We start from the raw sequence: 27,591 nt of genomic DNA, 5'->3' as shown, positions 1-27,591 counted from the left end.
TTGGGAAGAACTGTAGCACATCTTCATCTGTGACTGCTAACTTCTAATGGAAAAATGTTACAAGATTAACTTTGTTTTTCACTTTTATAGACTGAGCAGTTATAATTAATATATTATTCAGTTGGCTTAAGTCATGAACTCTTCTTTAATTGATAATTTCACATCTTTTTCAAAGAGTTTAGGGAAATTTAAAATGATGTGATTATTAAAAAGAATGGAATTTTATTCAACCTGTAATCTTACAGACTTTAAAAACGTTTAAAAAGTGCTGATTAATGTGAAATTAAGAGCAGTAGAATCAGTAAGTATTAGGCAGGGACTGTGAGATTACAGTGTGTTATTTAGTTGGGGAGTATATTCAACAGATGTTTGAATGCCTTCTTCAAACTACTAGACACTTTTTAGGTGCTGGAGAAATATAGAAAACTAAACAAATAAAGTCTCCGCTCTCATTTCACTTTTAATGCTCTGGTTACTTGTCATGCAGTTGTAGTTTTGCTATATACAGTATCTGATCTTTGAACAAATTGACAACTTCCTCATTTTATGGTTGCCACTGATCCCAGTGTTCACTAGCAGTGTTCACTAGTTCCCAGACTCTTTTGTAGTTGAAGCTAAGTGGTACATTGATTTTATTTATCAATCTCTTTACTCATTTATAATATCAGTTACACAAGTCACGATAAATCTCTTTGAGTTTTATACAAAGCATATACAAATACATGTTTTCTAAAATCAACTTTAGTACAATATGGTAGACCTAGAACTAGAATCCAGACTCTATTAACTCCTGGTCCTGTGTTGTTTTTGCCATATGCTATATAATATTTCTTTATGGGACCTATTTTTTTCTCACTGCCCCTCCCCCCATCCCTCCATCCCTCCCCTGCCCCCCACTGCTTCCTCCTCCCACAGTCCACCCATAGCTTGATGCAGCTGCCTCTGCCTGCCGTGCCCCCATCTGCTCTCCTCCTAGTGGGTGCTTCTGCCCTCAGCTCATGCTTCTGCCTTGTTAAAGGTGTGTGGTTAGCTTCATGTTTGATGTCTCCTTGGAAGCCTCTTTCTGGGTAGTGCGGCTGTGTGCAAGCATTAGGATATCCATTTTTCTGAGCCTGTATCTTTGTCAGTTTTTATACTTTTATTTGCAGCTCTTGGAGTTTATGTTACCTTCTTTTTTTTAGCTTTTATTAAAAATTTTTTTCTGTAGTCATATGTTTGTTACCATTTGTAGAATCTTAAAAAGAAACCAAAGTTCACATTTTGTGTCTTAACATGTTTAAAAATTTTTACTGTTTTTACCTTTTGACTTTCTGGGGGTCTATTTTAAAATGTCATAGAAACATGCAGATGTGTTGGCCCTCTGAATTTAGTCAAAACACATATGAAAATCTCTGATAAATTGTTTAAACTTGTTTATAAAATTATCAACTAGCTTTTATGGTGTACTGAAAATTTAGGTTTACATTTTGAAGTCTTTAAAAATTTGTTTTCAGGTACATGGCTGATAGTCATGACATTCATTATAAGCCTTGAATACTGAACTGTTAATAATTAGGACTGTTTTTTTTTTTTCATATTCTAGGTTAGTAAAGGAGTAAAAAATTGTTATGATATTGTAGGACCTCTAATTTATAATGAAACAACGTGGGAATAGACTGCTTAGGAAATAAAAGATAATAAGATAAGTCTTTTTTTGTATTCAGTCATTTTTTCCAGATTTCTAGATAAACAGCAGCTGTACTTGTTAAATACAAATTCCAAAGCAAGACATGGTATGTTTATAGATAATACCTTTCTAATCATGCTGAAGATGTTCCTGAAAAATCTTAACCCTACCACAATTTGAAATTGAAGAACTAAGATCCTATGGGAAAAATGGGCTTTGAAGTGAGGATCAACAGACACATGAAAGTCTAGTTTTTAAAAATAAATTTATTTATTTATTTATGGCTGCGTTGGGTCTTTGCGGCTGCGGCAGGCTTTCTCTAGTTGCAGAGAGCGGAGGCTACTCTTTGTTGCGGTGCGCGGGCTTATCATTGCAGTGGCTTCTTTTGTTGCGGAGCATGGGCTTTAGGCACACGGGCTTCAGTAGTTGTGGCACGTGGGCTCAGTAGTTGTGGCTCGCAGGCTGTAGAGAGCAGGCTCAGTAGTTGTGGCGCACGGGCTTAGTTGCTCCGCGGCATGTGGGATCTTCCCTGGCCAGGCCTTGAACCTGTGTCCCCTGCATTGGCAGGAGGATTCTTAACCACTGTGCCACCAGGGAAGTCCTCTAGATCATTTTTATGTGGAGATAGTAAATAATATGTCGTATTTTTATGGGTAATAGAAAATATTTTTACAATATCTGCTAAATACATACTCCTCAGTAGCTAATTATTTCAAGCTATATCTTTATTGAAACCTTTTATTTTAAACTTGCTTGATATAAAATAATGATAACTTCACAATTTTAAGAGTTTTCTGACCTCCTTGGGTCTGTGATTTGTTGTCTTTATTTAATTTTGGAAAATGTCAACTGTTACCTTTTGAGATAATTCTGTTCTATTTTTCTTCATTGGGACTCCAATTAAGTGTATGTTAGACCATTTGATATTGTCCCACAATCATTGGGTGCTTTCTTCTGGTTTCTTTTCTTTTTTTAAACACCCTTGTTTTCTCTCTTTGTTTCACTTATAGTTTCCATATCTCTGCTGAAATCCCCCATCTGTTCATACATATTATCCAGATCCTTTTGCATATTAATCTTTTCCTCTAGGTCTTTTAACATGTTAATCATAGCTATTCTGGCATCTCTGTCTGACAGTTCTAACATCAGGGTCATCTCTGTGTTTGGTTCTGTTGTTTGCTTTATCTCTTGACAATGAATTTGTTTTTCCTTTTTTATGTGTCTCATAATTTTTGATTGGATGACAGAACAGTTGAGACTGAGGACATAAATGTTGCATATGTCCAGAAAGGGGTATGTTTCTTCTATTAGACAATTAGTATGGTAGTTTGAGTTAGTTTTGTCACTAGTTGAGCTGGGTGTGGCTCTGTTGTTACTATTGTCATGTTCAGTGCACCACAGACCTGAAATTTCCCCAGTGGAGTATTGCTTTTACTTGGTGTTTTGTGTGGCCTGAGTATTGTTCCTGCTCCACTGGCAACTATCCACAGCATGGCTGTGCTACAGAGAGGCCCTCTTTGTGTGTGCTACTGTGGGAGTGGAGGCGTTCTTGGTTCTCCTGATTTGCCTTCAGCTTTAGGTAGTAGAGCTTTTGCGCTTGGACCTTGGCAGTGGGCAGCTAAACTCTGCCTTGTATCTGAGGGAGGAGTTAGACTTGAGAGAGTTTCCTGTCTTTTGCCAAGGGGTAGCTAACTGCCTAGCTGCGGTATGGGATCCTGGGCCAAGTGGGTTTCTTGTCTTTCTCCTGAGGTAGTGGGATTTTACTTCTGCCTCTCCTTTAGGAGCAGTGCATCTTTGCCTGGGCCCTGGGGATAGGAGAATTTCTCAACTCTATCCCAGAGGTAAATACCTGCTTCTTCTGGTCTTTGCTTCTCTCTCAGACTCTAATACTGATTTTTGGTATATGTCTCTTTGCTAATGCTTTCCTTCCAGGTTTTGGATTCTGTTCTCTTATCCTGGTACTCAGTTGTATTCCCTGCCTAGGTCTTGACTTCCTGTTGATAATTCTTTGCTGCCCAGACCCCCATGGTCTAACTAAATTCCTAGTCTTGTGCTCCCTCTGCATTCTGTTCAGGTTAAGTCATCAACATTACTGAAGTAGGGTACTTACTGAAAAGACAGTAAGGTTTTCAGTTAATTCTGTGATTCAGAAATTGCCAATTATTCTAGTTAATCTACTTGACTGTGTATTATACTTAACCCTCTGGACCTTGGATTGTTGTGTAATTTGTACCAAAAAGTTTCTAATGAGGATTCCATCTTCTCCTTGGTTGATTTCACAATCTAACGGTTGTTACAGTTTTTATTCTTCATTGCTCACCTGTGGTGTAGAGTGTATGGTTTTGTAGAGATTGAGTCAGATGACCTGGGTTTAAATTCCTATTTCACCATTTCTTTTATCTGCTTGTCTATTTATCCATAAAATATTTATTGACTAACTTTTCTATTCTGGTTGCAGAGTCATTACTATGACTTCTGGCAGATTTAATTTATTGAGCACAGTCATTATGTTAAATTTAAGTGTTTTTCATAGGTTCACATTTAATTCTTCCAACAGCTCTGTAAGAGCAGTAGGTATTTTTGTTTTTGTTTTGTTTTGTAGTAATTATATGAGGAAATATTGAGTAATTATTTTAGGAAACTGAAGGCCTGAATAGTTAAGAATCATGTCCACTGCCTCTAGATAGTAAGAGAAGCAAACCTTCCACAAACATTAGTAATGTTTATCTGATGGATACTTCATAATATACTTAACTCTTCCTCTATTAGAAACATACTTTAAGTTTTGTAAGTAATGATTCAGCCAGACTCCTAGGAGCTATACTTGATTGTCCTGAGTTCTCATGTCCCACATCCTGACCATCTGTCAGTAAATACTGTGGGTTCTAACTACCCACATGCGTTTTGAGTTTCTCTACTTTTCTCTATTCCCATTGCCATCACTCTAGTCCAGGCCACCATTACCCCCAGCTGAGATTCCTGCAGTAGCTTCCTAACTTCTTGTTATTGCTCTTGACCTTTGACAGTCTGTCCCCTCAGAAGCCTCTAAAAATGCACATAAGATCATTTTCTTCCCCATTCAGTGGCTTTACTTTGTAATTATAATAAAATAGCAACTTTTTACCCTGGTCTTCAAATCCCTGCTTGTTCTGGCCCCTACCTACCTCTCCACATCTCTTTTTGCCATTTTATCCCACACTGAGTTCCTTTGTGCTGCTAGAATATGCCAAACTCTTTCCCTGTTTCTAAGTCTTAGCACTTGAGGTTTTCTGTGTTTACTGTTCCTCTGTTCCTCATCAGCTTTTTTGCGTGGCTGACTTTAGTGTTTGGTTTTGCATCGTTTTCAGAAAGATGTTTTTTGGTGATCACCTATAGGGGCAGTCTCCTTCCTATCTTCAATAAATTCACAAATCACTTTTAATACTTAGATACACTTATAACTAGAAATTATATTTTGATATATTTATTAACTTGCTATCTGTACTTGCCCAAAGAAATGTAAGCTCCTAAAAATTGGACCCCTGTCTGCCTTGTTTGTATAATACCTAAATAGTGTCTAATATGTCATAGGTAATCCATGAAACTTTTTGGATGATGAATGTCTTGATTCATGCCTTTTGTGCATAAGCCTTTTTCTGTATTTTGATCTTTTCTCCCCTGAAGCTAGAAAGCCAAAGTAGAATTAAGCTAAGGGAAATGTTTACTGTATTTTTAACCATATGTGGTAATTTAAACTTTTCAGAAATGATTTCCTCTCTTTTTATTTAGATCTTACGATACTTAAAATGAGTGCTGGGCCATCTCAATTTTCATTCTTCTTTTATATAGTTTTTTTTATTACGAACTTGGAAAATACAGACAAGTGTAGCAAAGAGAATAAAACAAATTTCACCCTCAGAACCACTTTGGTATTGTTCTTTTTTATATACAGTATTACTGTATGTATATAGATGCAGTCCTCTTAGATGCAATTTTGCATCTTGCTTTTAAAAATCTAACATTCTGAGCTTTTTCCTAACTGTTAAATGGAATAGAAGACATATTTACTTGTTCTTATTGTTGGCTAGATTCCCATTGTTAAATAGATTGTCTTCAGTTTTTCCACTAAAAATATTGTTATAAACATTTATGCGCAGAAACCTTTCTGGCATTTTGGATTTTAAGGGTACGTTCCCAAAAGCATACTATTAGATTAAAAGGTATGAATATTTTAAGATTTAAAAAATATGTATTACTGGCAGTGTATGTATATTTTTGCCTAATTCATATATTACTGCCAAATTGCTTTCTGGAAGGATTGTGTTTTTGAGTGCCCATTGGTGTTTTCATTGAAAAAGAATCTTTGCTATTTTGGGTGAAATATCACGTTTCATTTCTTTAATTATTATAGTTGGAATGTTTTCCCCTTTGTGTATTGTTAAATACATCGTCCCTGTGATCAGAGGCCCTGACAACAGATCTCTTAAACTAATGAGAGGATGAAGCCTGATTCTTTCCTGACATTCCATTTTTGTGACTCTTGTAGAAGTGTGATATTAAAAGGGTTGCACTTTCCGATAGATTATTTATGCTTCCATTTTTTCCAATTTTGTTAAAGTTTTAGCTAATCATAGTTTTCCCCCCTCCTTTTAATTCTGATTTAATCCGGAACTTAGTTTCTTGAATTTCTTGAATTTAGCAACTCAAATTTCTGACCAGTAAGTTACCATGAATATTACAAATGTTGGTTGCCTTTATTTTCTGTTGTAAGTTCCTCTTGACTATTCACTGCTCTCTAAATGGTGATGTCCATGATACCTAATTGCATAGTTAGTCTGAAGTTTGTGTCATTCTTCTCTTTTTATGACTTGAACTATAATATGTAAGTCTAGGAACTAACTGTGTGTCTCTTCCACCACGGGGACTGGTGATCAGAGAAAACTGCAGAGTGAGAAAAAAGAAGGGTAAGGAGTAAAGATAGGCTTGGAATAAAAGAAAAACTAGGCTTTAGAGTGGAAAAACTAGGCTTTAGAGTGGAAAAACTAGGCTTTAGAGTAATGTAAACCTGCATTTTATTTGTGTATCATTTACTAACTTAAAGTTTCTGTGCCTCAGTTTCTTTCTTGGGGAAAAAAGGAGATGATAATTCCTATCTTTCAAGGTCACAGTAAGGATCAAATTATACACACACATAGTATGTATATACCTGTGCTGTGTAATATATTATATGGTGTTCAGTAAATAGCTGTTTTTTCCCTTTGGAAATAGAGGGATTGTCATGATGTCTGGGAGGACCATATTGTATAAACACAGGTGTGAGTTGTATGAGCATATTTTAGGACATTGTCTGAGATGCCGAACATACACAGTAAGTTACGTTGTGGTGAGCAAAACACTTCAACAGATTTGTTCTCTGTAACCAAGCTGTAGTGGAAATAGAATTGTATAATTAAAATAAAGTATGAAAAAACTCTTTGAAGTTTAATTTAAAATGAAAACTTCCTGCTACATTTATTACTTTTTTGGAAGGAGACTTAATGCTGTGTCAAATAATGCTTCTTTGGTAATTGAAGGAAAAAAAGCAGCATGTAGGATACTGGAGTACTGTTGCTGTACTGTGAGGCATGTAAATCTGCAAGATTGTGTCTTTTGATAGGATGTTGATAACTTAATTTCATATTAGATGCCCATCCAGTGGATCCTCAGCATTTATCTTATTCTCTGAAAAGTATTGTTGAAATAGGATTATCAAAATATCCCCTGGGTTAACACCTGGCAAATGGATAACCGTCTCAGCAAACCAAGCAAGTTACCTCAAATGGGACTGGAATAATGGGATTAGATGCTTGAGTTCTTTACATTCCTCTTCTGGAAGAGAAGATGCTTGCTCTAGAATTCAGTCAAACGCAGCTGGGCTTAAGAGTTACAACTTTTTTTTTCTTAATATTTATTTATTTGGCTGTGCTGGGTTTTAGTTGCGGCACGCAGGATCTTCGTTGCGGCAGCATGCAGGATCTTCTAGTTGCGGCATGCGGGATCTAGTTCCCTGACCAGGGGTCGAACCCAGGCCCCCTGCATTGGGAGCGCAGAGTCTTAACCACTGGACCACCAGGAAAGTCCCAAGAGTTACAACTTTTTAACGAGCCAGTTCCTGGAGAACATTCCTGAGTCCCTTCTTTGTGCTGTACTCTGTGCCAGTTCTGGGAGAGGGGAGTTGACGTATTTATAACCTAGGGAGGAAGAGCAGGTATAACTACAAAACACTGTGATAACTGAGGCGTATATAAAGACTGAGAGAAAAAAATTGTGAGAGAATAGGGTGAAGGAGATAAATGTAATAAAGTGGGCTCTGAAGTAAAATGGCCTTATGCCATTTTAGTTAGGGTGAACAATATAATACCTATTTAATAGGGTTGTTGAGAATAAATAAGATCAGTATAGGAAAAATGTTTGGCATAATGTTTGCCACATAGTAACTCTTACAAAGTGTTAAGTACTAGTATTACTTTAAATTCTTACAGTTTCTTTCTGTGATGATGCAGTGCTCTACGCCGTTATTTATTTAATTCTTAAAGCTATTTGGAGTAAAGGATTAAAAAAGACCCAGAATGGGACTGGAGTATGATTTGTTGCTACTATCCCAACTTCTTTGGGAAATTCAAATATAAGGAAAGCTAATAGTTAATGATCCTGTTTTATAGAAAGAGTGTGGTACATGTTATTTTAAGAAGGGGCTTTTTGTTGCATTCTGGTGCTCATCTGTCAGTTGGCTATGGTGGAAACACCCCACCCTGTTTATTTAGCATCATTGGGAGATAAAGTATGTCACGTGAGTGAAAAGCCAGCACTTATCTGAATACTTACATTGTGTCAGATGCAGTTCTAAATGCTGTACACAGAGTAATTCATTTAGTCCTCACCACAGGCTTATGAGGTAGATCTCCATTTCACAGGTGAGGTAATGGTGGCCCAGAGAAGTTAAGAACACTTTCACAGAGCTGGCAAATGGTAGAGGCGGGATTCTACCAACAGCTCTCGTATCCTTAACCAGTACTCTTTTGATTCTTGAATAGTTGCAGCTTAACTCTTTTGAATTATAAACTTCTTTTATTTTAAACATTTTGGAATCAAATTATTTCTAAAATTTGTTGCTTCCCTGCCTGGTACTGAGTGCAAGTTAACAGGCTCATTGTTACTGCTGGCGCTTATGCAAAAGCACAGGTATTTTTCAGGACTGTTGATTCATGTAGAGTTGTTCAACCTTATCTCTCATGGCCTTGAACAGCTGTAGTATTTATTTCTTCATAAACTTTTTACTTAAGTAGAACAGTACAGAAAATGGCACGAAATCTTTAGACAGCTCAGCTGTTTTTCACAAAGTGAATGCTCCCATATTACCAGCACCCAGCTCAAGAAACATAATATTGCCCTCACCCCTGATGTCCCTCATGCCCCCTTATAATCACTGCCTGCCTCTGCCCAGGGTTAACCGCCACTGTCCTTACTTCAGATACCGTAGGATCGCTTTCCTGCTTTTGAAGGTAATATAAATGTAGAATCATCAACATATGATTACATCACAGTTTATTCATCGGACAGCTGTATTTTTAAAAAATTTTTTGGTATCTGCTAAGGCCGTAAGATGGGTGTCAAGGCTTGAGTTGTCATACCTATTGGTAGTGTAAGGGGTCCTCCTTTGAGTAAAGCATGTAGAGTTTTTATGTGTGATATTTGTGATATCTTTTTCATTTCTGAGGATGTATTTGTAGTTTTTCAGGTTTATCTGTGTTCTGCCTAGGTGAAGTCAGAAGGAGCTTTCAAATAAATGAAGTTTATCTGAGTTTAACTCTGATTATCAGACTAAGGAGTTTAGGAGCAGAGAAACTCAAAATGTAAGGTTCAGTGTTACTTGCATTTTAATTAATAATTATTTTAAATTTAAATATTAAAAAATAACTAAATATATACATATTGAAATAGATTAATTTCAGGGAACTACTTGTAACAATTCCAGTTTGTCTGTAACTGGTCACGTGGTCGTAGTTGGTATTTCTGCTACCTTCTTCTACTACCCACTCCATATTCTGTTTGTTCTCAGCACCTTAGCTGGTTGTGGTTCTTTGCTTGGTGAGGTGACCCAAAACTTTATTCCTGAAGGATCTGGGCCATTAGTAGTCCTGCCTGGATTGGGTTGTTGTAGTTTTCTATTGACTTTAATCACAGGGCATGGTAGTACTATGAGTTACCTTAAGGGATTGCCTATATTTCAGACATATTCTTTCTTACCATCCTTGTTTAATACCAATCCAGTCTCCTCTTGGTACTCAGGATTCCTCACACCAGTCAGTAAAGTAGCTCTCTTCTTTGCCTGTTGATGTAGAGGGAGGAAGAGCCTAAAGTGGCTGGTGGCAGTTTTAACTTCCAGTTCAATGTAATCGTTGTGTCTCCCAATGGCAGCATCTTTCTTCCCTTTGGAACAAAGACCTGTAGACAATCAGAGCATAAAGTCATGGGGACAGGAAGCAAAAATTTTGCTAGTGGATCTCTAGGGGCAGCAGTGAGTCATGCCACTCTCATTTCTGCCCTTAGATTCTAGGATCTGTGACTCCTAGCTGTGGGAGAAAGGGCACTATATATTGGTTGCTGATTTAGAACATATACAACCTCCTGGAGGACATTGCCCCAACCCTGCAAGATATTGCGGCCTAAGTAGCACCGTAACTGAGTCTTCAAAAGGCCATTCTATTGTTCTGTCAGCCAGCTGCTTAGGATGATGGGGAACATGGTAAGACAAGTGCTCTTACCAAGTGAATTCCATGAGCATGAGCCCATTGCTGCATTTCTTCTGCTGTGAAGTGAGTTCCTTGATCAGAGGTAATTTTGTGTCTAATATCATGACGGTGGATAAGCCTTCTGGAAGTCCATGGATGGTAGGTTTAGCAGAAACATTAGATGCAGTGAAGGCAAATCTGTATCCAGAATGTCTGTTTCAGTAAGGACAAAACTTCCCCTTCTGTGATGGAAGCAGTCCAGTGTAATCAACCTGCCACCAGCTAGCTGGCTGATCACCCCGGGGAATGGTGCCATATTGGGGACTCAGTGTTGATGTCTGCTGTTGGCATATTGGGCATTCAGCAGTGGCTCTAACTAGGTCAGTCATCATGGGTTGAAGCTCATGTTGCTGAGCCCACGCGTAACCTTCCCTCCTCCCATGACTACTTGGTTCATGAGTCCATTGGGCAATGATAGCAGTGGCCGGGAAGAGAGGCTGACTTGTATATACAGAACAGGTCATCTTATCCACTTGATTATTAAAATCATCCTCTGCTGAAGTGACCCTTTGGTGAATATTCACATGGACACAGATATTTTCATGTTTTTTGCCCATTCAGAGAGGTTTATCCTTATGTCTCCTCTCCAGACCACCTTGTCACCAGTTTCCCAATCATGTCCTTCCAGGTCCCTGATCATCTGGACAAACCATTTGCTACATCCTATGAACTGGTATGCAGTGGCACCTCTGGCCATTTCTGCTAAGCAAGATGAACAACCACATGCACTGCTCGAAGTTCTGTCCACTGGGAGGATTTCCTTTACCACTATCCTTTAGGGATGTCCTGGAAAGGGGCTGCAGTGTTGCAGCCATCCACTTTTGGGTGGTGCCTGCATATTGTGCAGAATCATTTGTAAATGAGGCCCAAGTTTTCTCTTCTTCATTCAACTGATGGTAGGAAATGTCGCATGAGGTCATAAATGTAGGCTGGGAGAGAGAAAATAATGTAGCAGGAATGGAGACCATGGGCATTTGGGTCACCTCTTCATATCTTACTTGTGTATGTGTAATCTCTATTTTGTATATACTATTTACTTCCATTTGATGCTGGAGTACTGATGTGCATGCCTAATCTTATGGCTTGATGGGTCAGATAATCCCCAGTTCATGATGGGCAGCTCAGTTCGCATGGTAACTTAGTGGCCCATTGTTAAGCATCAGTCTCTACTGAAGGCCCAGTAACATGCCAGAATCTGTTTCGTAAAAGGAGAGTAGTTATTTGCAGAGGGTGGCAGGGCTTTGCTCCAAAATCCTAAGGGTCTGTACTGTGTTTAACCTATATAGGCCTGTCAGAGGCTCTAAACAGCATCTCTGTCTGCTCTGATACTTCAGGCATCATTAGATGTGTTGGATCACATGGTCCAGAAGCTTGCAGGGCAGCCTGAATTGTCCCAGAGCCTTCTTTTCTTCCGGGCAATACTCAAAACTAGTAGCTTTTTAGGTTACTTGGTATGATGGATAAGTTTTATGTGTCAGCTTGGCTAGGCTGTGGTGCCCAGTTGTTTCATCAGACACTGCTGTAGATGTTGCTGTGAAGGTAATGTGTAGATGTGATTAACATTTACAATCAGTTGACTCTCTAAGTAAAGGAGATTCTTTGATAATGCGGGTGGGCCTCATTCAATCAGTTGAAGGCCTTAAGAGCAAAGACTGAGATTTCCCAGAAAAGAAGAAATTGCACCTCTAGATTGTATCTAGAAATCTTGCCTGAGTTTCTGGTCTGCTGGCCTGCTCTACAGATTTTGGACTGTAACATCGACTCCTGTCTGAGTTTCTTGCCGAATGGTCCATACTACAGACTTCAGGTTTGCCAGACCCCACAATCGTGTGAGCCCGTTCTTTAAAATAAGTGTGTATTCGGTCTCTTTCTCGCCGTGGATGTGTGTGTGTGTGTGCGCATGAGTCTATACATGTTTATATCTCCCATTGCTTCTGTATATTTGGAAAACCCTGACTGATGCACTTGATTAGTGGGCTAACCACCCACATGAGGAGTGTGTTGCCTCTCAAATCCAAAGAGGCCCACTAGGTGTTCTCTTTTTGTGTGTTTGTAGGAGGGACCTGATGCCACTTATCCTTTACCTTAGAAGGGATATCTTGACATGCCCCATACCACTGGACTTCTAGAAATTTTACTTAGGTGGAAGGCCCCTGAATATTTGTCCAATTTATATCCCACCCTCTGACACGCAGTTGTCTTTACCAATAAGTCTAGAGTAGTTGCAACTTCTTGCACACTAGGTCCAATTTGTAGACTATCATGAATGTAATGGATGTGATATCTTGTGTAAGAGAAAGGCCATCAAGATCCCTGAGAACTAAGTTATGACCCTCATCAAAGGGCTGGAGAGTCAGTATACCCCTGAGTGAAGATGTAGTGTTGGACTTGCCAGCTGAAAACAAACTGCTTCTGGTAGTCTTTATTTTTTTTATTTTTAATTTTTTTTGCATTTCAATATTTTATTTTATGCATGTCAATATTTTATTTTATTTTAGTTTAGTTTTTATTTTATTTTATTTTTTAAACATCTTTATTGGAGTATAATTGCTTTACATTGTGTTAGTTTCTACTGTATAACAAAGTGAATCAGCTATACATGTACATATATCCCCATATCCCCTCCCTGTTGGGTCTCCCTCCCACCCTCCCTATCCCACCCCTCTACTTGGACACAAAGCACCAAGCTGATCTCCCTGTGCTGTGTGGCTGCTTCCCACTAGCTATCTGTTTTACATTTGGTAGTGTGTATATGTCAATGCTACTCTCTCACTTCATCTCAGCTTACCCTTCCCCCTTCCCATGTCCTCAAGTCCATTCTCTACGTCTGTGTCTTTATTCCTGTCCTGCCGCTAGGTTCTTCGGAACCATTTTTTTTTTTTTTTTAGATTCCATATATATGTGTTAGCATACGGTATTTGTTTTTCTCTTTCTGACTTACTTCACTCTGTATGATAGACTCTAGGTCCATCCGCCTCACTACAGATAACTCAATTTCATTTCTTTTTATGGCTGAGTAATACTCCATTGTATATATGTGCCACATCTTTATCCATTCATCTGCTGATGGACACTTAGGTTGCTTCCATGTCCTGGCTATTGTAAATAGTGCTGCAATGAACATTGTGGTACATTACTCTTTTTGAATTATGGTTTTCTCAGGGTATATGCCCAGTAGTGGGATTGCTGGGTCATATGGCAGTTCTATTTTTAGTTTTTTAAGGAACCTCCATACTGTTCTCCATAGTGGCTGTATCAGTTTACATTCCCACCAACAGTGATAAAAGAAACTGAAGAAGACATAAACAGATGATCTATATTTCTGTTTTTGTGCCAGTATCTGGTAGTCTTTATTAATAAGTATTGCGAAGAAAGCATTTGCCAATCTATATCTGTATACTAGGTACCAAGAAATGTGTTAATTTCCTCTCACAGTGAAACCACATCTGGAATAGCAGCTACTGTTGGAGTCACCACCTGGTTAAGTTTATGATAATCCACTTTCATTCTCTATCTGTTTTCTGCATAGGCCAAATAGGTGAGTTGAATGGCGATGTGTTGAGAATCACCAGCCCTGCCTTTAAGTCTTTGGCGGTGGCACAAATCTGTGTAGTCCCTCCATGAATGCGGTATTGCTTTTGGCTTAATATTTTCCTAGATAGAGGCAGTTCTAGTGGCCTCCACATGCCCTTTCCTATCCTAATAGCCCTTACTCCACAAGTCTGGGAACCAGTGTGGGGATTCTGCTAGTTGCTGAGTATGTCTTTTCTAGTTATGAATTTTGGAACTGGGGAAATAACCACAGGAGGATTCAGGGGACCCAGTGGATCTATTGTAATATGGACCTGAGCTAAAACTCCATCAATTACCTGGCCTCCATAGTCGCCTACTGTGACACATGGACACAGTGACATTTTGGCTCTCTTGGAATTAGTGTCAGTTCAGATCCAGTGTCCAATTGTCCCTGAAAAGTCTAATTATTTCTTTTTCCCAGTGCATAGTCACCTTGGTAAAAGGGTGTAGATCCACTTGGGAAAGGCTGGGACAAAGATTAACAAAATGAAATTTTTGCTGTGTAGGAGGGTCTTTCCTCAAGGGGGCCTATTCCCCCCTTCACCCAAGGAGTTCTGAGTCTGTAAACTGGCTTAAGTTTGGGAGGGCCTTGACTGTGTTTTGGTTTTTCAAGTTAGTCTTGTGTTCACTTGACCTAGAACTCTTTTGCCCATATAGATCAAATAAGAATTTAGTAGACAGCCCATCTGTTTCTTTTAGAGGCACCATGATCAACTAGAGAATGCCACACACAGGTCTCTGAGTCAGACTGTTCTGATTTCCGTTTTTACCCTGCTGTCCATTGTGGTAACAAAGTCCACCTTGTATTTGGTGATTAAATACTGCCACTTGGCCCCTACCTCCCAGGATGCAGTTTTCCCCATTGCATTTAAGGATCCCAGTTCACTGGTATCCGTTCCCACTGTAATTTCTGATCTGCAGAGAAGAGCAACCATGGAGTTCTTCAGCGATGCTGACTCACCTCACACGTTTATTTCTGACAGTTGTGGTGAAAGGTAGGTCTTCTGGACCATCCTGGGGTGGGTGAGCAGGTTTTACATGATAAAACCATTTTTTACGTTTCATTTTCTCAAAGCCTTTGGATACCACCTTCTACATTATACCAAGGCAGTCCTGGTATTTCAAGTTCATTTAATGTAGGCCACCTTTTGGGGCATGTTTTATGCAACTCACCAAACTGCTAGAGCCTTTTCTAACCCCTTGAGCTACAACATTGACTCTAGAATATCTGTTTAATTAGTCTCATAACAATAAATTTGGCCTCATCCAACTTTGTCCATATTATCCCACATCCATAATATTAAATCCCACACATATTCCTCAGGTTTCTATCTATATAAATTGGAAAAATCATGCTGCTCTTTTGAGTTGTAGTACATCTCCTAGAGGTCACACTTTGTATCGCACCTTTCGGGGCCAGTGGGACTTGAGTCTAGTTGTAGGTCTAGAAGCAAAGGGTCGGTGTAGGTCCTGAGGATAATCAGCTGTGTCTGGCAAGGCAACTACCTAAGGGGAGGTCATTATAGATTCTTCATGCATAGCGTAGTTCACCTCTGTCAAGGGTAGAAGGTCTGCTTCTCCTAGCAAAGAAAGGCTTCTTTGTCCTCAGCTTCATTGAGATCTGCCCACATGTGCCCATTCCAGTTTGCAGGATCCCATTTCTTTCTAATCAGTGCCCTTACTTTAACAGACAGTATCTTGTGAGGTCGGGAATTCAGTTTGTGTTGGAATTCAGCCACTCACAGGATGGCACTCTGGGTTTGGTTTTCAGAAATCTCAGCTCTGAGGCTTCAGTAGATAAGGGTTTCTCTCAGGGAAGACAAGAGCTTTCAGGTCATTTGCATAGCATTTGAGCTAGGCATGTGAAGTGCTGAGCTTATCCTTTTACTTCCCCACTTTACCCAGCACAGTTAGGAGTCACCAGCTAATCTTATTGTAATTAATAATTTGACAGATGTTTGACAGATGTCCTAAGGTGTCAATTGCATGTTCACCTAGAGCCTTGGTTTTTGTAAGTATTTGATTAGGAGTATCCAGTGGTTATATTTTGTACATCTCTTCTGCTGTATCATGCCATGGATCACCAGTGCCTACTTTGCCTCTTTAGTGGAAATGGAGTCATTAGTGCCTTTAAATCTACTCACAGTAGAGAACCAATTTCATAAACCCCAGAACCAATTCAGAAAACTCATCCATAAGTTTCTGTTCCTCTAGAACTACTCTTAGTACCCAAGTCAGTATCAGTCAGGGTTCTTCAGAGAAACAGAACAAGTATATATGTGCACACAGATGTACACATTACTTCTGTGGTAATAATTACCTTCCTTTTGTTTTTACTTTTACCATTTGTATATGTATACCTAAACAATATTGCTTAGTTTTGTCTTGAAGTATATATTAATAGAATCATTGTATGTACTTTTCTCTCTCGCTTATGCTCAAGAAAAGTATGAGTTTTGTTCATTTGATTGTATGTAACTTCATTTTATTGCTGTATTATATTCCAGTTTTGAATACTCCACAGTTTAATACTTTTTTTTTTTTATTTCTAGTTTTGGCCTTTTGTGAATAATGCTTCTGTGAATATCCTCTTATTGTACATCTATGTGAGTTTATCAAGGGGATGTAATCAAGGAGGTTGCTGGGTCAGATGATATCATCTTTACTTAGTAATGCCTAATTATTTGCCAAAAGAGGTGTTATCAGTTTATTTTCCAGTATCACCAATATTGGTATTATACATTAAAAAAAATTTCTGTGGTGGATGTGAAAACGGTATTTTTTTGTGCATTTAAATTTGCTCTTTACTATTGAAATTGAGCATTATTTCATATTATTGGTTATTTGGATTTCTTCTTTTGGAGATTGTCTTTCAGGTCTTCTGTCCATTTTTCTATTGCGTTAGTCGTTTTTTTTTTTTTTCCTTATAGTGTTTTTGGAATTCTTTATATTTCTATTCTTTGTTACAAAGTATTTTTGGAATTCTTTATATTTCTATCCTTTGGTTACAGTTGCAATATCTTTTTTCAGTTTATGGCTTGTCTCTTTATTTACTTTATGGTGTGTTAATGTTAGTATTATCAAATTACCTGGGCTTTTTATCGTTAAATGCTTTTGGTGTCTTAGTTAAGAAATTCTTTAATACCCTGATGATATTGTCATACATTATCTTAAAGCGGTATAATTTGTATTTCAAATTTAGGTTTTTAATTTGCTAGTAATTGATTTTTGTGTGTTTTGTGAGAATCGGGTCTGATTTCCATTTTTTTTTTTCTATATGTGGATGCTCAGCCAGTTCCAGAACCATTTATTTTATAAGTGAATTTTCCTCACCAATTTGCATTGCTCATTCTGTCATATATCAAGTGTCTGTATATGTGTGGATCTGTTTTTGAGTTCTTTATTTCTTCCACTGATTTGTCTGTTACTTTGACAATACTCACAATTTTTAAAGTTACTGTTGTCTTATAAGTCTTAATATTTGGTATAGCAGGTTTTCTCGTTTTTTTCAAAACTGTCTGGCTGTTCTTTGCCCTTTGCATATTCATGTACATTTTATAATCAGTTTGTCCAGCTCTAGGGGAAAAAAACCCTATTGGGTTTTGACTGGAATTGCATTGATTCTTTCAAATTGATTTGGAGACAGTTGACATCTTTATAACATTGAATCTTTCAGTCTAAAAATTTAGTGTGTATCTCTATTGGTTTAAATTTATTTTAATGGCTCTCATCAAGTTTTATAGTTTCTTTCCTTAGAGGTCTTGCACACTGTTATATTTATTCCTAGGTACTTTATGTTTCGATCTCCCCTTCTGTCTGAAAAAATAGTATCTTTATTTTAAAAATGGGATTGTCAGTTCTCACGCTTTAGGATAACAAGTATTATAGATTCATGATTGTCTTGATTGTCTTTGTACTTCAAGAAACATGAACTTGTAAATATTCTCTTTTCCTGAAATTTTTTAGCATGGGTAGAGAAAGGCAGGAGTTGGGGCTTAAGTTGGGTTTTGGAAACCCTCTATGGATGAGAAATGTGAAAAACAGGAATTTGGGTCTAACCAAATTTCATCAGTTTTAAGTCTCCGTCTTGCTCTGTTGTTTATGAGTTGTAATCCCAACCATGGAACTCTTTGGATAGTTCGTTCTTATGAAACTTTCAGCCAGAACATGAAGGCCTAAGGTTCAGACAAATTTTGAATTAGTTTGAAAAAGTAAATGAATCTATTTTTGGCTTTATCCACTCCTCAAAGTCATAGTCTTTGCATGTTTGAGGAATAATTGTCAAACTCATTGTATTAGTTATCCGTATTGCTGCGTAATACATTACCGCAAACTCAGCTGCTTAAAACAACGTGAATGTATTTTATCTTGGAGTTTCTGTTGATCAGGTGTCTTGGCGTGGCTTAACTGGGGTCTCTGCTCAGAGTCTCTCAAGGCTGAAGTCAAGGTGTTGGTTGGGCCACATTCTCATCTGGAGCATAGAGTCCTCTTCCAAGCTCGTTCAGAGTGTTGGCAGAATTCAGTTCCTTGTGGTTACAGTACCAAGGACCTTGATCTTTTGAAGTCTTTTGGCCAGTTGTTGCTTTCTTCACAGCATGATGGTTTGCTACTTCTAGGCCAGCAGGTGAATCTCTCTTACATGTTGTGTCTCTTTGACCTTTTTTATTGGCCTTTTTAATGGATGAGGTATTCCCACCCAGGATAAATTCTCTTTTGACGTGAAGTCAGAGTCAACTGATTGATGTAACCTTAATGACACCTACAAAGTCTTTTCTGCCATGTAAAATAACATAATCACAATAGTGATATCCTATTATATTCACAACTCCTCACATTCAAGAGAAGTGGATTGTACAGGATGTATACACCAGGGAGCAGGAATCTTGGGAGACACCTTAGAATTCTGCCTATCACACTCTGATCCATACGTGAAAATTCCAGTTTCTCATATCAAATGATACCTTGATTCTTCTTCACACCTGGATTGCTTTTATTTTGAACTAATTGTAGACCCAAGAAGTTGCAAAACTTTTACAGAGAGGTTCTATATATCCACCCTGATACTGAATCTTCCAATCTAAAAATTGGAAGTTTTCCCCAATGGTGACATCGTACATAAATATAATACATTATCAAAACCAGGAAATCGATATCAGCATACGATGATTAAGTAGACTACACACTTTACTCCAGTTTCACCAGTTTTGTATCATTAATTTTTAAATTTTGGTATGTCTATGTGTATAATTCTATGTATAGATTCATATAACCACCACATTCAAGACACAGAACTGCTCTGTCATCACAAAGAAATTTCCTTGTGCTCCCCCCATATAGTAACACCCTACTTCTGAATCCCTGGCAGCCACTGTTCTATTCTCCACTTCTATACTTTTGTCATTACAAGAATGTTATATAAATGGAATTTTAGATTATGTAGCTTTCTGAGATTGACCCTTTTCACTCAGCATAATGCCCTTAAAATTCATTCAAATTGCTGAATGTATCAGTAGTTGGTTTCTTTTTATTGCTGAGTAGTATTCCATTTATGGATGTACCACAGTTTGTTTAGCCATTCACCCATTGAAGGAAATTTGGGTTGTCTCCAGTTTGGGCCTGTTAACAAAGTTCCTACAAGTATTTCTGTTCAGGATTTTGTGTGAATGTGTTTCTCTTTTTCTAGAATAAGTGTCTAGGAATGTAATTGATGGGGCATATGGCAAGTGTGTGTTTAACATTTTAAGAAACTGCCAGACTGATTTCCAGAGTGGGTGTACAATTTTACATTCTCACCAGCAAAGGATGAGTGATACAGTTTCTCTGCATCCTTGCCAGCATTTGGTTCTATTGGTATTTTTTATTTTGACCATCCTAATAGATGTGTGGTAGTATCTCATTATGATTTTAATTTGAATTTTTCTAATTGCTAGCAGTGTTCAGCATCTTTTTATGTGTTTATCTGCCATCTCTATATCTTCTGTTCATGCCTTTGCCCATTTTCTAATTGAATTTTGATTAGTTTTTACTGTGGCCATTTTCAAATAAATATTAAAGTTGAGACCGTGGTATAATGAACCCCTATTATCAAGTTTCAGCAGTTACATTTTACCCTTTTGTTTGTTTTGAATATTTCAATGCAAGTCAGATACATAGACTTCATGACATTTCACTTGTAAGTACTTAATTTAATGATAATTCCTTAATATCTAATACTAATACCTAATGGTATTAGTATATACTTAGTATATATTAGTACTAGTATATGTTAGTAGCTAGTATATCCTTAGGATATGTCACTAATAGATAATAGATATCTAATAGCTAATACTTAGTCCATGTTTATATTTTTCTGTTTTAAACATGTATTTTTAAAAGTGGTTGGTCTGAATCAGAATTCAAATAAGATCACTTAGTTATGTATTCTTTTTTCATAGCACTCCCTCCTTTTTTTTTTCCCCTCAGGCAATTGATTTTGCTGGAGAAGTTGGGTCATTTGTCTTCTAGACAAATTTGGATTTGGCTGATTCCTTTCTCTTAGTGTCAGTTAACTTGTTCTATGCCCTCTTTCCTCTACACTAATAGAAAGATTTAGTGGCTCGGTTAGATATGGGATCAAATTTTTAGACAAGAGTACTTCACAAGGGTACTGTCTACTCCCTGTTGCATCACATCATGAGGCACATGATGTTTGATTGTTATGCTTTTTGGAGTACTAAGTTCAATCAGTTGGTTCAGGTATTGTCAGCCCCATTCCCACATTTAAGCATTTTTCATTTATCTTTCACCTAATGGTTATGGCTTCTATTGATGATTGTTGCCTAGGTCCAGTATTTCATTTGGGGTTGCAGAATGATGATTTTCCAATTTAGTTATTTCTGCATTTATTTGCTGGACTGTTGAGAACTTTCATCAACTTTTTGGTTTTCATTAAATACACTCATACAGGAAAGGTAGGAAAAAATGTTCAATCCCCCCACTCCCCTTTAATTATCAGTTCTCAGAGTAATGACTTGCTGCCCAGGTCATCTACAGAAGACACCAATGAGGTGTTTTTCCCCCATCATTTTCTCTGTGTATTATTTTGAATTTGTAGATTTTTTAAAAAGGTATTTGATGCTTTTCAATGACAAAATTTTTAAAAAAGGTATTGGATGCTTTTAAAATTTCACTTTCTAACCGTAGGTGTTTAGAAGTACAATTGATTTTTGTACATTGATCTTTTTAATCCATCAACCTTGTTAAATTCTTGTTCATTTAAATTTACTTTTAGATTTTTATCATTGCAGATGGCAGTTTTTTATTCTGCTTTTCAAGTCTTTATACCTTTAATTCTTTTTTTGTTCCTTACTGTGGTAGTACAGTACTCGAGTATTATTCGAATAGAAATGGATAATGCAACCCTTTTGTTATTCCTTACCTCAGGGGCAACACTGTCAATATTTCACTATTAATAATGTGTTTTACTCTAGGTTCTTTATCTGATTAAGGATGCTCCCTTATATACCTTTACATTTTATCATGTATTAATGTCTAATTTTATGAAGTGCTTTTCTGTATCTGTTTTTATGATTATATGAGTTCTCTGCCTTTAATCTGTTAATGTGAATTACGTTAATAGATTTTCTAATGTTAAACCAATCTTTCATCCCTGGGATAAACTCAGCTTTATCATGATGTATTATTATCCTTTTTGTAGTTTGTTAAATTTAATTTGCTTATATTTTCAGAGTTTTACATTTATGTTCACAAGTGAGGCTGGATTTGTAATTTTCATTTTTAGTACTTTTTTCTTGGTTTTGGTACTACTGTTAAGCTATCCTCATAAAATGAGTTAAGGAAATTTCTATTCTCTTTGTGTTAAAGGTAGAATTCCCTTTTCCTTGATTATTGTTAGAACTCACAAATGAGAACATCTGGGCTTGGAATTTTCTTTGTGGGAAAAATTTCCAGGTGGTTTAGTTTTTAGTTCTTTGAAGAATATAAGGTAAAAGTAGTATCTTCCTGTGGTGACAAACTAGTAGTTATAAGTGAAAAATTCATTCTTTTTTTTTTTTTTTTTTTTAGGATCCTGTAAACTTTTCAAAAAATTAAAAAGTTCACAGGAGTTCTTAGTTTTCAATTTATGTATGTATGTATTTAAATTGAAGTATAGTTGATTTATAGTGTTTGTTAGTTTCAGGTGTAGAGCAAAGTGATTCAGTTAAATATATATATATATATATAGTTATATATATGTACTTTTCCAGATTCTTTGCCCTTATAGGTTATTACAAAATTTGATTATAGTTCCCTGTGCTATACAGTAGGTCCTTGATGGTTATCTGTTTTATATATAGTAATATGTATATGTTAACTTCAGACTCCTAATTTATTCCTCCCTGCTTTCTCCTTTGGTACCCATAAGTTTGTTTTCTATATCTGTGGGTCTATTTGTTTTGTAAATAAGTTTATTTGTTTCTTTTTTTAAAGATTTTTTAAAGATTTTTTTTTAGATTCCACATTCTTTGATTAATATTTTTTACTGAATGGTTTGAGTTGAGCTATTTTGTCTCCGTTTGTTGAGGTATTGCCTACATGCTTTTTTGTCTGTAAATAACTCTTATATTTAATACAATTACATAAAAAAATAGGTTATCTACTATATTGCTTTACTACAGTTTAGATTTGTGTTTTAAGCTTCTTAAGTTTGTAAGATTTCTAAATAACGAATCTTTAAGGAATCTTTAGAGGACTTTGATCTAGATAACTAAGTTCAGCTTCTTGCTCTGCCAGTTACTATCATGAGTATATCTCTTACTTTTGGGGCTTCAAATTCCTCATTTGTAAAACACATACCTACTTCACATAGTTTTCATGAGGATAAACTGTGAAGTGCTTTATAACCATAAACTATATATAAATGAAAGGTTTTAAAAGTAGCGAATATAGATAAAATGTTCCAAGAAAGAAAGAGGTTAGAAGGAAACAACATTATATAAGTTATAGGTATGCAACATAGTGATTCACAATTTTTAAAGGTTATAAAATATTGTCTATATTCCCTGTGTTGTACAGTATATCCTTGTAGCTTATTTATTTTATACGTAATAGTTTGTACTTCTTAATCCCCTACCCCTGTTGTGCCCTTACCCCCTTCCTCTCCCCACTGGTAACCACTAGTTTGTTGTTTATATCTGTGAGTTTGTTTCTTTTTTGTTATATATACTAGTTTGTTGTATTTTTTAGATTCCACATACAAGTGATATACAGTATTTGTCTTTCTCTGTCCAACTTAAGTTCACTCAGCTTAATACTCTCCAAGTCCATCCATGTTGTTGCAAATGACAAAATTTCATTCTTTCTTATAGCTGAGTAGTATTCCATTGAATATGTATATCATAGTCTTCATCCGTTGATGGACACTTAGGTTACTTCCATATCTTGGCAATTGTAAATAATGCTGCTATGAACATTGGGGTGCATGTATCTTTTTGAATTAGTGTTCTCATTTTTTTGTTTGTTTGTTTCTGGATATATACACAGGAGTGGAATTGCTGGGTCAAATGGTAGTTCTATTTTTAGTTTTTTGAGAAACCTCCATACTGTTTTCCACAGTGGCTGTTCCAACTTACTTTCCCACCAACAGCGTAGGAGGGTTCCCTTTTCTCCACATCCTCGCCAATGTTTGTTGTTTTGTTTGTTCTTTTTAATGATAGCTATTCTGACAGGTGCGAGATGGTATCTCATTATGGTTTTAATTTGCATTTCTCTGATGATTAATGATGGTGAACATCTTTTCATGTGCTTGTTGGCCATCTTCATTTCCTCTTTGGAAAAATGTCTATTCAGTTCTTCTGCCCATTTTTCAATTGGGTTGTTTGATTTTTTGATATTGAGTTGTATGAGCTGTTTATACATTTTGACTATTAACCACTTATCGGTAATATCATTTGCAAATATTTTCTCCTGTTCACTAGGTTGTCTTTTTGTTTTGTCAATGCTTTCCCTTGCTGGGCAAAAGCTTTTAAGTTTAATTAGGTCCCATTTGATTATTTTTGGTTCTATTTCTTTTGCTTTAGGAGACAGAGCCAAAAATTATTGCTATGATTCATGTCAATCAAGAGTGTTCCTCCTGTGTTTTCTTCTAGGAGTTTTATGGTTTCTGATCTTACATTTAGATCTGTAATCCATTTTGAACTTATTTTTGTATATGGTGTTAGAGAATGTTCTAATTTCATTCTTTTACATGTAGCTGTCTAGTTTTCCCAGCACCACTTAGTGGCGAAGCTGTCTTTTCTCCATTGTATATTCTCGCCTCCTTTGTTGTAAATTAATTGACCATAAGTGTGTGGGTTCTGGGCTCTCTATTCTGTTCCACTGATCATTTATGTGTCTGTTTTTCTGCCATTACCATACTGTTTTGATTATTGTAGCTTTGTAGTATAGTCTGAGTAAGGGAGCATGATTTCTCCTTCTTTCTCAAGATTGTTTTGGCTATTTGGGGTCTTTTGTGTGTCCACATAGATTTTAAAATTATTTGTTCTAGTTCTGTGAAAAATGCCCTTGTTATTTTTTAATTTTTAATTTTTATTTATTTTAAAAATTTAATTAATTTATTTTTGGCTGTGTTGGGTCTTCGTTGCTGCACGTGGGCTTTCTCTAGTTGAGGCGAGCAGGGGCTACTCTTTGTTGCGGTGTGCAGGCTTCTCATTGTGGTGGCTTCTCTTGTTGTGGAGCACAGGCTCTAGGCATGCGGGCTTCAGTAGTTGTGGCTCGCAATCTCTAGAGCGCAGGCTCAGTAGTTGTGGCACACAGTCTTAGCGACTCCGCGGCATGTGGGATCTTTCCGGACCAGGGCTTGAACCTGTGTACCCTGCATTGGCAGGTGGATTCTTAACCACTGTGCCACCAGGGAAGTCCGCCCTTGTTATTTTGATAGGGATTACATCGAATCTGTAGATTACCTTGGATAGTATTGTCATTTCAACAACACTAATTCTTTCAATCCATGAACACGATATATTTTTCCTTCTGTTTGTGTTGTTTTCAATTTCTTTCATCAGTGTCTTACAGTTTTCTGAGTACAAATCTTTTACAAACTCCTTAGGTAGGTTTATTCGTAGATATTTTATTTTTTTTTGATGCGATGGTAAATGGAATTGTTTCCTTAATTTCTCTTTCTGATACTGTTTTGCGAGTGTTTTGAAATGTAACAGATTTCTGTGTATTAATTTTGTACCCTGCCACTTTACTGAATTCATTGAAGAGCTCTGGTAGTTTCTGGTGGCATCTTTGGGATTTTCTCTTTGTAGTATCATGTCATCTGCAAATAGTGACAGTTTTACTTCTTTCTAATTTGGATTCCTTTTATTTCTTTTTCTTGTCTGACTGCTGTGGCTAGGACTTCCAATATTATGTTGAATAAGTGATGAGAGTGGGCATCCTTGTCTTGTTTCCAATCTTAGAGGAAATGTTTTCAGCTTTTCACCATTGAGTATGATGTTAGCTGTGAGTTTGTCATATATGGCTTTGATTATGGTGAGGTATGTTCCTTCTGTGCCTACTTCCTGGACAGTTTTTGTGTAAATGAATGCTGAATTTTGTCAAAAGCCTTTTCTGTGTCTATTGAGATGATCATGTGGTTTTTATTGTTCAATTTGTTAATGTGGTGTATCACATTGATTATTTGCAGATATTGAAAAATCCTTGCATCCCTGGGATAATCCCACTTGATAACAGTGTATGATCCTTTTAATGTATTGTTGGATTCGGTTTGCTAGTATTTTGTTGAGGATTTTTGCATCTATGTTCATCAGTGATATTGGCCTGTAATTTTCTTTTTTGTGTTATCTTTGTGTGGTTTTGGTTAGAAGTAACCTTTGAGATCTGGTTGAGTCCCTCTGGTTTATAGGAAATAGAAGCTACTACTGTATGTATAGAGCTGTCTGCACAACCTAGGCTTCCTGTTTCCCAAATCATTGGTGTTCCCTAGTTTGTCTTCCTTCAAATTAAACACTGGATGCTTGAGAGAAACTTTGACTTCTTTAGGCACATAGTTGAGTATCATTCCCAAGAGGTTAGGTAGAAAAGTACATGTGATATTAGGGAGAAAAAGGAATTTTAAGACTTTAGTTTCTTAAGTTACCAGTAATTAAAACTGCTGTCAAAGTAGTTATTGATTTTTTTTTTTCCACCAGAGTTTAAACAAAGAGAACCTTGTTATACTTTACAGGGATTAAAATTCATGTAATGCAGTAAGAAGTAAGGCTCTGTGTGGTTGCTGCATAACTTTGTACTTGAAATTCAGTTGAAATTTTACTTTAAAAAAATTTCTTCAGTATAATTTTAGTAAAATTTTACCTTATATTTAACATGAAAACTTTCAAACCAATTGTGTTTGTAAGAGTTAGTTCCTTGAAATCTAATTTTTCTGCTTAATTCCTTATTCTCACTAAATATAGTCTTGAAGAAAATTGTTTCCTTCCGATTTAAGCTCATACTCATAGTGGGAAGGGTTGTTTTTATTTGAGCTTTGAAGATTTAGTATACAGTAAGTCCCCTACATATGAATGAGTTCTGTCCGAGAGTTCTGTTCGTAAGTCCAACAAAGTTAACCTAGGTACCCAACTAACACAATCCGCTATATAGTACTGTACTGTAATAGGTTTATAATACTTTTCACACAAATAATACATAAAAAACAAACAAAAAATAAAGAAAATATTTTTAATCTTACAGTACCTTGAAAAGTACAGTAGTACAGTATAACAGCTGGCATACAGGGGCTGGCAGTGAGTGAACAGGCAAGAAGAGTTACTGACTGGAGGAGGGAGAGAAGGTGGGAGATGGTAGAGCTGAAGGATCATCAGCAATAGGAGACAGAGGGCAAGGTGCAATTTCACTCATGCCTAACATTGATGGCACAGGTTCTGTTTCCTTGCTGGATTCAATTCTATCTACCGTCTTGAAAAAGCGATTCACTGATGTTTGGAGAGTAGCTCTTTTTTTCTCGTCATAGATTACATCCTGGGCCTGAAATAAAGATACTGTACTACTGTACTCTGTACAGTACTGTAAAGTACACAAAAGCACAATGACTTGTAGAGGATGCACGCACGTGACAATGTACACCAGGCACATGAACTAACTTACGTGATTGGACATGTGAACCCATGTTCACATCTTTGAAAGTTCACAACTTGAAGGTTCGTATGTAGGGGCTTACTGTATTGTTTTGTATTTGTGGTGTCGTATCCCTGGGACGGGCTTTTTCCTCCCTCTCTCTCACTGCTGCAGTAACTGGAGATCCCAGACTGTGCTGCTCTCCTTCCCTCCAGCTTAGCCTCCTCTCCCCTTCTTCTTCATTAGAACAGCACATGTTTCAGTTGCTAATCCCTATCTCCAGTTCCTGTTGTCTGCTCTCATTTAAGAACTTCCTCGTTCCTTCCTTTCTTACCCTTCCTTTCCCAGGAAGTTTATTCCTTATGAAATGATGAGACACACAGGGACATATTAAAAGGGCATATTAAAAGGGAGGAGCCCATGTTTGCTTTAAAATACCAA

General features: G+C 36.9%; 1 protein-coding gene across 1 annotated transcript in view; it reads left to right on the top strand.

Moving 5' to 3' along the window:
- The window catches only part of STIM2 (stromal interaction molecule 2), a 162,784-nt gene that overhangs the window by 15,564 nt on the left and 119,629 nt on the right, over positions 1-27,591 (top strand). The window lies entirely within an intron of this gene.

This window comes from Eschrichtius robustus, chromosome 4 (assembly GCF_028021215.1).
Source record: "Eschrichtius robustus isolate mEscRob2 chromosome 4, mEscRob2.pri, whole genome shotgun sequence".
Classification (NCBI taxonomy): Eukaryota; Metazoa; Chordata; class Mammalia; order Artiodactyla; family Eschrichtiidae; genus Eschrichtius; species Eschrichtius robustus.
Note: the sequence above shows the minus strand (reverse complement) of the source record. Positions and strands in the feature narration are given on the sequence as shown.